Consider the following 12,869-nt stretch of genomic DNA (forward strand, 5'->3'; position numbering starts at 1 on the left):
AGAGGGTGAACAACCTGTCCTTATCTACTAAGTCTATCCCCTTCAGTACCTTGAGTGTTTCGATTATGTCCCCTCCTGTTAACCGCATCGAACTTCACGGTGTATTGCGGTTTACAAATAACATTTGATGCTATGTTATGTTCAGAAGTAGCTCTGCTGCCCTGTAGCATCTCATGTGCTGTGGCTTCAGTTTTTCAGAGTTGGCCATTGTATCAGGAGCTCATGCTGCGTGAAGGTGTGCAAATTTACCCAAAGTTTTAGAACATTCGGCTATACAGCACAATAAGAATGGGAACAGTGAAGGGTCTGTCCTGAAAACGCCCCGGAAAATGTTTGGGAGATGGGCTTCCAATCAGGCTGTCCCCTAATTTCCTTCTGCCTTTGTCTCTGTCTTGTACCCTGCACTGGTCCTGCATTTGTCAGGGACCTTAAGGCTCCATTCCCCCTCCCCCCTCCCCATTAACAAGCATGAATGTGTTTTTACCGTCCAATCACACAACTAGGTTGTCTCAGATTGTGTCTTTTGGGAGGTAAAGTGCTGCCGTGCAGTAAACTTTATTTCAGTTTGCAATTATTATTATTATTTTTTTTGCATAGAAGTGAGCTCAGCCACAGGAACCCTCACTCTACAGATTGCGTGCTGAGGTTCGGCTGAGGTAAATCCGTCATTTTCTCTGTAATCCCTGGATGCCCCCAGCTCAAGAAAAACCTGGTAGGAGTTCACATGATTAAATTCACTGCTGTTTCTAGGAGAACAAATCCTGGATTAGCCGAGCGACGCGGGACAGAGTCCTTCTAATAAGATTTCTGTAACTTGTATGGATGGTTCCGCGTCTGGTCTGTAGATCTGCTATCGGAAACCATTTTTCCAGATTCAATTGGCTGTTTGGGCCCCAGCTTTGGGAAGTTTTCAGTGTGTGTAATCTTAACTGGGGGAGTGTTATGTCGGATGGGGGGAGCAAGGCATGCAGATTTTACTAAAGGGCATTAAGCAGTGAACACGTGGGTAGCATGGTAGAAACTAGAGCAAGTCTCGTATTGCACTAGGGGGCTTTTGTATTACACCACATTGACCCCCCGTCTTTTAGAAAACCGTAACGCGGTTTATAGCGCCGGACATGGCAGTAACAGCTCCAACGCTCATAGAATTCCTATGAGCGTCGGAGCCGTTACTGCTATGGCCGGCGCTCAAAACTAAAGTAAACTAAACCTTAAGTTTATATACCGCATCATCTCCACGGATGTGGAGCTCGGCACGGTTTACAAGAACTTAAAATATAGGAAGAGAAGGGAAAAAAAGGTTTACATGAACTTATATATAGAAGAGAAGAGTAAGGGGGGATAGAATTACATTTTAGTGAAAAGCCAAGTTTTCAGTTGCTTGCGGAATAACTGGAGGGAGCCCAGGTTCCGCAGCGGGGTAGTAAGGTCGTTCCAAAGACCTGTGAAACTGTACTACGGTTTTGTAAAAAGGGGGTAGGTGGGGGGGTAAGTGCTAAAGCGTGTTTAAAACTAGGGCTGCAAGACATCCAGATTTACCCGGACATGTCCTCTTTATCGGGAGGGCATCTGCACATGCGTGGATGTAACATGGTGGAACACCGACGTGGCTCTGAGCACTTGAGGGGGCGTGGCTGGGGTGGAATGGGACAGGGCTGGGTAGAACGGGGGGTGGGGCCATGGGTCTGGATTTTACTAGCAAAAAAAATCCAGTAACCCTACTTAACATGGGACAAACGTGTTGCTGTAATCTGCCTCTCAGTGCCCACAAATTTATTATTTATTTTTTTGCAGTTTTTTTCTGGATGGATCATGTCATGGGCAGGGGATGGACTTGGAAGCATTATCCGGCTAGCATTAATGCGGAACATCTCTCTCCTCCTAATCAGGAGGCAGAAAGTGCTCCCTAGCTTTTTTTAAAAAAAATTTTTTCAGGTAATGAGTGAGCTCTGGTGCGAACACTAGTGCACGAGCAGAAAAAAATGGAAAAATACTTAAATTCTGCTGCATTAGAAACGGGGAGAGTCCGGCTTTAAAATGTGCTAAGCCCGTTTCCTAATGCGGTTTACTAAAAGGGGATCGATTCCATGCAAACGTAAGGAAGTTCTTCTTCACCCAGAGAGTGGTGGAAAACTGGAACGCTCTTCCGAAGTCTGTCATAGGGGAAAACACCCTCCAGGGATTCAATGTAAGGAAGTTCTTCTTCTCCCAGAGAGTGGTGGAAAACTGGAACGCTCTTCCGGAGTCTGTCACAGGGGAAAACACCCTCCAGGGATTCAATGTAAAGAAGTTCTTCTTCACCCAGAGAGTGGTGGAAAACTGGAACGCTCTTCCGGAGTCTGTCATAGGGGAAAACACCCTCCAGGGATTCAATGTAAGGAAGTTCTTCTTCTCCCAGAGAGTGGTGGAAAACTGGAACGCTCTTCCGGAGTCTGTCATAGGGGAAAACACCCTCCAGGGATTCAATGTAAGGAAGTTCTTCTTCTCCCAGAGAGAGGTGGAAAACTGGAACGCTCTTCCGGAGTCTGTTATAGGGGAAAACACCCTCCAGGGATTCAATGTAAGGAAATTCTTCTTCTCCCAGAGAGTGGTGGAAAACTGGAACGCTCTTCCGAAGTCTGTCATAGGGGAAAACACCCTCCAGGGATTCAATGTAAGGAAGTTCTTCTTCTCCCAGAGAGTGGTGGAAAACTGGAACGCTCTTCCGGAGTCTGTCATAGGGGAAAACACCCTCCAGGGATTCAATGTAAAGAAGTTCTTCTTCACCCAGAGAGTGGTGGAAAACTGGAACGCTCTTCCGGAGTCTGTCATAGGGGAAAACACCCTCCAGGGATTCAATGTAAGGAAGTTCTTCTTCTCCCAGAGAGTGGTGGAAAACTGGAACGCTCTTCCGGAGTCTGTTATAGGGGAAAACACCCTCCAGGGATTCAATGTAAGGAAGTTCTTCTTCTCCCAGAGAGTGGTGGAAAACTGGAATGCTCTTCCGGAGTCTGTCATAGAAGAAAACACACTCCAGGGATTGAAGACAAAGTTAGACAAGTTCCTGCTGAACAAGAACGTGCGCAGGTAGGGCTAGTCTCGGTTAGGGTGCTGGTCTTTGACCTAAGGGCCGTTGCGTGAGCGGACTGCTGGGCACGATGGACCACTGGTCTGACACAGCAGGGGGCAATTCTTATGCTCTAAAACAGGGATCTTTGCGCTAAACACGTTGCATTACCTGCCTAATGCATCGGTGGACTGGGCAGGACAGGTGGGAGGAGATGTGGCCAGGTCTTTACTAGGCGCGGACTTGTCTCTATTCTCATAGCGCAAGCCAATCGTACCTCCACCTCAAGAGGAGGCGGCAAGTGCAGGTGCCAATCAAGAATTCAGAGGCTGACCCCCCCCCTGACATTCATAAGCTCGAGTTTATAAATGGTTCCATCCTTTCGTATAAATGGGGTTCACATACTCACTTGAGACATATGAAGCTTAACTGAGGCTTTTTCTCCACTTTTTTTTTCTGTCTCTTTTTTCAGATTGTGGTTCAAGTTTCAAGTTTATTAGGATTTTATATACCGCCTATCAAGGTTATCTAAGCGGTTTTACAATCAGGTACTCAAGCATTTTCCCTATCTGTCCCGGCGGGCTCGCAATCCATCTAATGTACCTGGGGCTCTGGAGGATTAAGTGTCCAGGGTCACAAGGAGCAGCGTGGGGTTTGAACCCACAACCCCAGGGTGCTAAGGCTGTAGCTTCAACCACTGTGCCACACACTCTTGCCTCCTGGTTGTGTATGTGTGGCCTTGCAGTGTCCCAAAGACCCCCGGTTGTTCCATTTAGGGCGCATTTTGAGGTGGTGGTTCACATATTCAACCAATCCAGCGCCTATTGCAAACGTGGGGGGTGTAGTTGCCACCCCGGATTTTTCAGATGTAACTCTTTCAGGGTAATCCCTGATTCGGCAGCTTGCTGACACCACAGAGTTTCTCTTTGCCAGTTCACAGTATCGGTATGGCTCCAAATCGAGCTTAAAAGGCAGATTTTTACTCTTCTAGGCCTTAGTGTTTGTCCTATACCAGAGGTCTTCACTGATTTTCAAGTCAGAGCCACTGTGAACCCAAATGAGCTGAAGGAGAGATGCCAAATATCTTCTCTTAAGAAGATAAGACTAGTCTTACTGGGTTAGACCAATGGTCCATCAACCCAGTAGCCTGTTCTCACGGTGGCCCATCCAGGTCACTAGTACCTGGCCAAAACCCATGCGAGACTATGACACCGCTGTGTTGACTTGTGTGTGTCAATGATATCACCAGCCCGCCTTCAAACTTTTTATTGAGCGTATTCTCAAAGAGGTAGGCATTTTAAGTTTCAAGTTTTATTGTGTTTAACAACATGTGTCTGGTCGGTTTACAATGCTAAAAAAAATGAAATTAAAGGTAAAATAATAATTATATATATATATGAGGGAGGAGTGAACATTAAAAAGACGATAAACAAGAACTTACATCCTCAACGTCAAACAGGCCGACGCCTGGGACCAAACAGAACAAAAAGGTCACCAAGCCTCGAACATCCCAGACCCCGCAGCTCACCCCCACACAAGCTGGCAGGGTGCAGACATAGCTTCCCTCAGTGGCCCAGGTGTCCAATAGGTCTCACAAAGAAATACAGGCCACAAAGTGAAAGTACTGAATGCAAGCTACCACATCAGGGAACCGGTGCAGCCCCCGGCGCCCCCCCTTCGGCCGCCGCTGGCAGGGAGTCTGCTCCTGGTTGTTTGTTCCTTTGCAATTGTTAATAAAGATAATTGGAAAAAAAAAAACTTACATGAATTTGAGGGTAATAAGGGGAAGGAAGGGTCAATAAGTACATTATTAAAACGAAATTTAAAAGAAAGGGAGGAGGTGGGGATGAGACATCAGAGATAAGGTCGTTTCGTAAAAGCAGTTGAGATGATTTTACTGGTTTTGGGGAAGGAGGTATTTAGAGGTTATGATATGCGTCTTGAAATAGGAATGTTTTTAGTTTGGTCTTGAATTTAACGAGAAGATTTTCATGACGGATTTGAGGTGGCATAAGGTTGGAGCAACTACAGAGAAGTTAATTTTCCTAGTCTAGTAGAATTCTTTGATGGAAGGAACGGCCAGTAAGTTTTAACATGTATTCTCTTCACCTATAGAGAAATGCCACGGCCTCAAGGAAAGCGAACAAAATGTTGGGTATCATTAAGAAGGGTATCACAACCAGGACGAAGGAAGTCATCCTGCCACTGTATCGTGCAATGGTGCGTCCGCACCTGGAGTACTGTGTCCAGTACTGGTTGCCGTACCTCAAGAAAGACATGGCGGTACTTGAGAGAGTCCAGAGAAGAGCGACTAAACTGATAAAGGGTATGGAAGACCTCTCATATGCTGACAGACTGAAGAAGCTGGGGCTTTTCTGCCTGGAAAAGCGGAGACTTAGAGGAGACATGATAGAAACCTTCAAGATCATGAAGGGCGTAGAAAGAGTAGACAGGGACAGATTTTTCAAATTACGGGGAACCACAAGTACAAGGGGGCACTCGGAGAAATTGAAAGGGGATAAGTTTAGAACAAACGCCAGGAAGTTCTTTTTCACTCAGAGGGTGGTGGATACATGGAACGCACTACCGGAGGATGTGATAAGTAGGAGCACGATACAGGGCTTCAAAGAAGGTCTGGACAGGTACCTGGAGGACAAAGGGATTGAGGGGTACAGATAGGAGTAGAGGTAGGAAATAGGGATAGGATTAGAGGTAAGTTATAAAATTAATCAGGGACCACTGTTCAGGCACTAGGCCTGATGGGCCGCCGCAGGAGCGGACCGCTGGGCAGGATGGTCCTCTGGTCTGCCCCAGCGGAGGCACCTTCTTATGTTCTTACAGAACAAAAAGAATCCAAACTAGAAAGAATGTCAAACGATGCACAAAAGTTATTCTTTCATCAATGAGTCTCACTAAGAGATATTTAGGCCTCCTTTTACTAAGCTGCGAAAGCGGTTTTAGCAGATTTGCCGCGCGTGCTAAACCCACGCTACGCAGCTAGAACCAATGCCAGCATCTAGCGTGCGGCATTTTAGCGCGCTAAGCGTGCGGTAAAACCGCTATCGCAGCTTAGTAAAAGGAGCCCTTAATGACCTCACTAACAATATCTTTAACTGGATTGAAAAATTAACGATAAAGGTCCTCGGTATTCACAACTCGTTTGCAGGAAATTCCTGCTTCCAGAAGGGTGATTCAATGTGAAAACCTCCTTGGACCTTAGAAAGGGCCGGATTCACAAAACTCCCCTACCGATCCGAGCCTGGGAGCTAATTCACGACGCGTCCTCATGCAAATGAGGACGATTGGAATCACGCCCCCAACCGACTGTACGGATCGCTCTCAAGCGATCCTGACGCATGGGTCTGCGCATGTGCTGGCCCTCCGTGCTTGGCAGAGCTGGGGGAAAAACTTTCTCCTTCTTTTACTTTTACCTTCGCAAGCCTTTTTATTTATCTTCGCGAGCCCGTGGTTTTAACCCGCTTTAAACCTTGCGGGTTAAAACCACGGGCTTGCACTGCGGGGAAGAGCAGGAGATTGGGGCAAAGAGCAGAGAAGCAGGAGATCGGGACAGCGAGCAGGAAAATCGCGGCAGAGAGCAGGGTTTTTTTACACAAGCGACTGATCCTCAGCAGTCGCTTGTTTTTGGATTGGCCAGCCCAGTCGGGTGTGCCTGCATTTGTTTAGTGAATCGCGTCCTTCCTACTTTGCATGCCGTTTCCCCTCATTTGCATGCACAGATCTGATCAGAGGATGATCGGCCATGAGGTTAATGAATCGGGTCAGAGGAAAACTAGGTCGCAAAGTGGTCGGGACACGACTGGTGTCTTTGGTGAATCTAGCCCCAAGTGTGTTTCAAAAAACAAAAAAATAATGTGAAAAATCAACACAGTGAAATTCCTTAATGTGTGCTCTTTCTGATAATAATCATTGCTCATAATTGAGAGTCCAATCTCTTAATAGAATCCTCAACTGATTAATCGCTATAATCCACACAGTGAATGTAGATCCTCTCTTCATGATCGACCTTCCCACCCTAACCAGTGTGATTGCTCCCGAAGAAGGAGGTTGTGTCCTCCGAAACGGAGCTCTCTGTAGAGCAGGGTGACACGCTTTGGACAGTGAATTAACGTCTTTCAAGATAAGTGGATTATAGTGATTAATTAGTTGGGGATTCTATTAAGATACCCAAGGGTCCTCTTTTTTTGGGCTTCACAAATATGGCAACCCTGCCCCTCATTGTCCCCTGTGCCCTGAAGGCAGTAGCTGCAACCTCCCCCTCACCTTCCAGTGGGGGTTTCAGGTAAACTCTTTTGCAGGACAGGTAGGCCTGGGATGCAGGCTGTCTCTGCTGCAGGCCCTGGAAAGCAGACGGGCAGGTCACCACAGACGCCTCCGTGGTGGAAATAAAAAGGGTTTATTTTGTTAAACGTGTTTGAAAGCAGGATCTGTGGCCAGATTTTCGCCCTTATTTATATAGGCTGTTCGCAGACGCACGAAGGGCTATTTTGATATGGTGTTTGTTTCGGATTTGGGCCAACTATAATTGCAAGCCTGTGCTTACCTGAGGCCTGGCTGCGAGCCGTTTCAATGTGACACGAGAGGTTTCCGAGAGGGGAAAACTGTCAAGGCTGCATGCACCATTGCATCTTTCAAATTTAGTAGACTGAGAGACTGTGTGTGTGCCTCTACCGGGAGTGGAGACACACAGCCGGTATCATGTGATGCCTTGACCTTTAAGCAAGCTGAGAATACCTCTGCACATCAGGATACACGGCACTGTACAACATCAGCCACACCGTTACATGAGAGGAAATTGTGCTGAATAAGGCTGAGGGAGCTGGAGGAGGAATTGGAATTTGCATCCCTCCAGTATTCCTTTGTCATGTCTTGTGCCAGTTCATTTAAATGGGCGGGGGAGGGGGAGGGGGGAGTCCAGTCCTGTCCTGTCCCGTCCCAGTTTTACCCCTTCCTCAAATAAGTTTTTCTGCTCCATTGTTTTGGTTGCCTGATGCTTCCGAAAGCCTATTTTGTTGTTTCAAAACTGATCTGACCAAAATTGAGAGCAGCGTATTTCCAACTCATTTTGTAGTTAGATAAATAACATAACATAAATCTATACTTAAATATTTATATTATTGAAATTAAATATGTACAATTAGGGGGAGGAGGGGGGTGAAAATGATTGTTTTTTGAATTATTTGTGTATTTAAAGTGCGTTCTGTGTAGTGTTATGTTTAAATTTATTGTATGGCACTGTTAACATTTGAAAATTAATAAAGATTTTTTAAAAAATAAATCTTTATTTATATACAGCGAAAGCCTTTCGGTTCAAGGCGGTTTACAGGAAAAATGGCTCAGAAGAATCAGCGAGCTACAGCAATGGAGAGAGGACTGAACATTGTCTAGATTGCATAGAGGGAGGTTAAGCAGGGTTTTATAAGGCGGGCGATATATGGGTTGGAATGTTCATAGTCAGAGCACAGGTGTCGAAGTCGGTCCTCGAGGGCCGCAATCCAGTCGGGTTTTCAGAATTTCCCCAATGAATATGCATTGAAAGCAGTGCATGCACATAGATCTCATGCATATTCATTGGGGAAATCTTGAAAACCCGACTGGATTGCGGCCCTCGAGGATCGACTTTGACATCCCTGTCTTAGAGCAACAACGTGAAATAGAGAGTCAGTGGGTCGGGAGTCAGGAAAATTTAAGGTTGGTCATCCTGTTTGGGGAAGAGGAGCGTTATTAGGAGCTTTTTGAAGTGCGTTTAACAGGTTAATGTTCTGACCAGTTGGCTCCATTCGGGATCTTTGGAGGCTGAGATATATTTTAGTTCAATTAAGTAAAATGGTAATATCGTGAGCGGTGCTTTTGTGCCTCAAACTTCATGAACACAGAGGATCGCTAATCGTAAACTGAAGAACCAAGGCTGGCACTGGGCAGTCTTGCACAGTTTGTGTCCTGTATATGGCGATTCAGATTATGATGGGCTGAGGAGGGCTTCTGACAAGAACAAAAACATATGGAGAGGATGATGGTCAATACGTTTCAAGTTTCAAGTTTATTAAAATTTTTGATTAATCGCTTTGTCTTTTTTCAAAGCGATGAACATACATATATATAAATAGAATTAGTTAATATTACAATCTTAAAAACAAAAATTAAAACATTAATTATACATAATCGTAAAAATAAATGTAAAAGAGACAAAAAAAACATGACATGACATGAATTTAGGGAAAAAAGGGATAAGAACTACAAAATATAATTAAAAGGAGGTTGGGTAAAAACATAAGGTAGGAATTTATTTTCTTTAAATATTGAATCATTGTGTTCCAGATTATAAGTTATTAATCAAAAGCGTCTTTGAAAAGGAACGTTTTTAAATTAATCTTAAATTTATCGATATCGTGCTCTTTTCTTAGGTAGATTGGCAAGGAGTTCCACATTTGTGGAGCAGTAACAGAAAAGATGAATTGTCTTCTAGTATTTATAATTTTAAGAGATGGAATTGTCAGTAAATGCTGTTCGTTAGATCGCAAAACTCTATTTGTGGAATAGGGAATCAGGGTTTTATAGATAAAAGCAGGCTTTTATTTAAAAGTACAATCCAATAATCCACATGAAGAAATATCTAGGACCCAGAACATCGGCGCAGAGTTTCGCCTATGATTGTTTTTAGCCTCTAGTCCACAAATTTATGTATCAGGACCTTTAGGGACCCCTGAAGAAGACAGTTTTGTAGAAACACGGACTGTGTTGGGTCCATAGTCCCCAATGTTCTGGGTCCTAGATATTTCTTCATGTGGATTATTGGATTGTACTTTTAAATAAAAACCTTCATCCTGAACATCATCCTCTCCACAATGTTTCTGTTGTCAGACTTCCATTTCTGTGGAGGGCTAAGGGTCAACCTTTCGTTTGCGCTAAGGAGGGCTTCGACAGAAACTCCAGTACATAGGCTTAAAACCATACATAATCTATCGGAAGGTACATGTACCAGTCAAAATTCGCAGTAAATTAATTGAAACAAAATATCCCAGGCAGCATCGTGTACAAAAGTCTTCAACATTTTGCGAGAACAGTTCTAGTATTTAAAAGCAAACTAGATGCACATCTCCTTACAAAAGACATAGAGGGATATGGGTGAATAAAATTATGCCAGGTGTACACCTGGCTGGGCCTCCGCGTGTGCGGATCGCTGGACTTGATGGACCGAAGGTCTGATCCAGAGATGGCGGTTCTTATGTTCTTATGAATAACAAGATTCCAGAATCCCAGAGAGTAGCAAGATTCTAGAATCCCAAGGAGTAGCAACATTCTATACAGAATCTCGAGAGGCATAGAGGGATATGGGTGACTAAAATTATGCCAGGTGTGCACCTGGCTGGGCCTCCGCATGCGCGGATTGCTGGACTTGATGGACCGAAGGTCTGATCCGGAGATGGCGCTTCTTATGTTCTTATGAATAGCAAGATTCCGGAATCCCAGAGAGTAGCAAGATTCTAGATCCCAAGGAGTAGCAACATTCTATACAGAATCTCGAGAGGCATAGAGGGATATGGGTGACTAAAATTATGCCAGGTGTGCACCTGGCTGGGCCTCCGCATGCGCGGATTGCTGGACTTGATGGACCGAAGGTCTGATCCGGAGATGGCGGTTCTTATGTTCTTATGAATAGCAAGATTCCGGAATCCCAGAGAGTAGCAAGATTCTAGAATCCCAAGGAGTAGCAACATTCTATACAGAATCTCGAGAGGCATAGAGGGATATGGGTGACTAAAATTATGCCAGGTGTGCACCTGGCTGGGCCTCTGCATGCGCGGATTGCTGGACTTGATGGACCGAAGGTCTGATCCGGAGATGGCGCTTCTTATGTTCTTATGAATAGCAAGATTCCGGAATCCCAGAGAGTAGCAAGATTCTAGATCCCAAGGAGTAGCAACATTCTATACATAATCTCGAGAGGCATAGAGGGATATGGGTGACTAAAATTATGCCAGGTGTGCACCTGGCTGGGCCTCCGCATGCGCGGATTGCTGGACTTGATGGACCGAAGGTCTGATCCGGAGATGGCGCTTCTTATGTTCTTATGAATAGCAAGATTCCGGAATCCCAGAGAGTAGCAAGATTCTAGATCCCAAGGAGTAGCAACATTCTATACATAATCTCGAGAGGCATAGAGGGATATGGGTGACTAAAATTATGCCAGGTGTGCACCTGGCTGGGCCTCCGCGTGCGCGGATTGCTGGACTTGATGGACCGAAGGTCTGATCCGGAGATGGTAGTTCTTATCTCAAATAACTGAGTTCAGTCCTTTTTTGCAGTGGTAAATTGCTCCCAATAGAAATAGTGGCACTAACAAATGAGGAGTTGGTGATGTTTAAATCTTACATGTTTAGTTTGTATGTAGTGCCGAAAAAGGGTATTGCAAGCAGATTCTTCTGACCATCTTAATTTACCCTCTCAAACAGGCACATTTGAACTCTATTTGCTTCTTGATGGATAACCAGTGAAGTCAATTATGTGCAATGGAAACGCGAACGTATCTCTTTAGAGCAAAAATCAGCCTCACAGCTGTATTTTGAATCTATTGCAACTTTTAGTCAATTTTTAATTTAAGTTCAAGTATAAAGAATTATGATAATCTACACTCCTCCCTCAATATTCGCGGGGGTTAGGGGCAGAGCTGGCCCGCAAATATTGAAAATTTGCGAATAACTTTTGAGCCAGCTCTGACCCACCCCCGCCTCCCTCCCGCCTTCCCAGACCTTACCTAGTGATCTAGCAGTCTTTTGGGGAAGGAGCGATCGTCCAATGCTCCTGCCCCATGCAAATCACTCATCCAAAATGGCTGCCGTGAGTTCTCGTATAGAGAGTTACATGGGGACAGAAATTCCACCCATCCCCGCCAGGATCCTCTCCGTCCCTACCCGTCCCCGTCAGGATCCTCTCCGTCCCCACCCATCCCTGCAAGGAAATACCTCCATCCCCGCCCGTCCCCATAAAAAGCAGCAATTACTTCTGACAGGATCATCAATTCCAGTTTCTTTTGTGTTTGCGCTGCTGTTTTCCTTGTGGAATCTGTTTGGTGGAACCCTTTTTTAATTTTCTGTTCAGGTAATTAACTTATAAACCCCTTCTTTTACTAAGGCTGACGTGTCCATTACATTATATGGACGAACCCTGCTTCCAAAGCCTTCCATCCCCGTGGGAATCCCGTTGGTTAGAGGGGAGTCCCGTGGGCCAGAGGGGGGTCTCCGTGGGAGTCCCGTGGGTTAGGGGGGGATTCCCGCAATCCCCATTCCCAAGCAGACCTCTATTCCCATAGTCTCTTGAGACTACGACGGAACTCACGGCAGCCATTTTGGATGAGATCCTGGCCCGAAAAACCACTAGACAACCAGGTAAGGTCTGGTGAGGTCCGGGAGGGAGGTGGGGGTGATTTTGGTTTTAGGAAATTGCGAATAATTGAAATTGCGAGTCCTAAAACCTCAAATTGGGAGGGGGAAGTGTAGTTGAGATAAAATTGACATTCTTGTAATAGTATAGTATAAAGAAATAAAAAATAACACAAACGATTAAGATGATATCTTTTTTTATTGGACTAACTCAATGATGAGCTTTCGAAGGTAACCCTTCTTCAGACCAGAAATAAGCAATTGCTGACAAATATCAGTGTATATAAGGAAAACATGTAAGCATTTCAGGGATAGGGAGGGGTGGGTGGGAGGGAAGGAGACCGACAGGTTGCAGAGCAGTTTTAAATGTTTTTTATAGTGGGCAAGAAAACGTTAAGTCCTGTCTGGTAGGTGTCAAAATACCT

This window comes from Geotrypetes seraphini, chromosome 10 (genome assembly GCF_902459505.1).
Source record: "Geotrypetes seraphini chromosome 10, aGeoSer1.1, whole genome shotgun sequence".
NCBI lineage: Eukaryota > Metazoa > Chordata > Amphibia > Gymnophiona > Dermophiidae > Geotrypetes > Geotrypetes seraphini.